The sequence below is a fragment of the Hyalella azteca genome, unplaced genomic scaffold, assembly GCF_000764305.2.
Source record: "Hyalella azteca isolate HAZT.00-mixed unplaced genomic scaffold, Hazt_2.0.2 contig16078, whole genome shotgun sequence".
In the NCBI taxonomy this organism is placed as follows: domain Eukaryota; kingdom Metazoa; phylum Arthropoda; class Malacostraca; order Amphipoda; family Hyalellidae; genus Hyalella; species Hyalella azteca.
The window spans coordinates 449,820-451,425 of record NW_025945905.1 but is presented as its reverse complement, the minus strand read 5'-3'; positions in this window follow the sequence as shown (position 1 = coordinate 451,425).

The window sequence follows — 1,606 nt, the reverse complement described above, 5'->3', positions numbered from 1 at the left end:
AAACTATCCAACACTACCTGCTTGAGTGCAGCCAATATACCATAGCACGCCAACAACTGAGACAGACCCTGCTGAGCATGGGGAGACAGACCCTGACAGTTCGCATACTGCTTGGTGGAGGTGACTACCCAAAATGGAGACAACACCACATCATGAAAGCAGTTGGCACATATCTCACAAGTACAAAGCGGCTGGAGAACCTATGAAACTGAAGAACAGAGGAAGATCAACAAAACACAAGAAGAATCATGTCAGTGGTGGACATGGATGTTGTACAAGAACCAGAAGAAATAAAGTAAAGTGAAGAAAACAATCAAGAAACTTCATCAACCTCTGCCATGTCCAGGTGCAACGGCTGGCCTGAAGTGAGGTCATCTCTGCACCTATAACCCGCCACCACCACCACCTTTCATAACGGATATGCGTTTTACAAACTTTTATTGTAATTTTTTACAGAATTGAAGTAAATTATGACTAAATAATGCAATTCTGTTGAAAAAAAAAACATTAAATATATGTTAATGGTAAAAATTCTATAAATGGGACTTGAGAGTCCCGGTAGTAAATGGTTGCAACTGAAGTGACAGATTTTGCGAGTTGTGACATTAGGCTGCAAAGTGCAACACTGAACACTGTAGCTCAGTAGATGCACTTCCGTTGTTATTTGTTGAAATGTATCTTTTACATGCAATGCTTGGCTCTACAGGCAAATTTGGAGTTCGGGATAATAGAAATTCATCATTATCAACAATATATTTATTGTTATAAATAATGATTTTGCAAAAAAAATATCAATCTACTATACATAGCCTACTCCTAGTAGTTGAATGACATATCACAAATTTCCTTTGGATAACGTGTGCAATATCTTATAATGACATAGGCTATCACAAAGTTTCTTTTGTTGACGTGTCCACTAGCTTATATTATAATGACATGTCACTACAGCAATCCCTTGATTAGCACGGTTTTGAATACCGCGGTTTTGATTAACACCAAAAAAAAAATTGCGACCTACCCTCAATCTACGGCCACGCGGTGCCAGTTTTGATTAGCGCGACTTTTTTTTCACAACGCATCATTTTCCCGCCTCTAGGCTCTAGCCAGAGGTGTTACGTTTGTAATAATTAACAAAAGTGTTACTTTTTGCTTATTAGATCTTATGTTGTTACTTTTGTTATGAGCTGTGTGAGCTGTAGCCCCATCCTGCTGGAACCACACATCTCTCAATGCTTCATTTTCAACAATGTTTTCCATCATGGGCTGCAAGAAATTTTGCAGCATAGCAATCGGAATTCACTGTCATGGTTACTCCCTCCTCTGAGAACAACTCCAACAGTGTGTTGCAGCTAACAGCCCCCATCTTCCAGATACTGTTTTTAAAACATAAGTATTCTAAATGGTATGTTATGCTAACCTCTAGGAAAATAAACTTTCTTCTTTATGTACCTCCATTACTCTTTTATTTTACCTCAAAACTGCTCAATCGGTTCTCCCCCGCCCTGTATATTGAGAGGTTGAGATTGTATTGACCTTTTAGGCAATTAGAAAGATTTTCCACCCTAATACGAGTATTCTAATTAAAATATTTAATTTCAATCTTTAA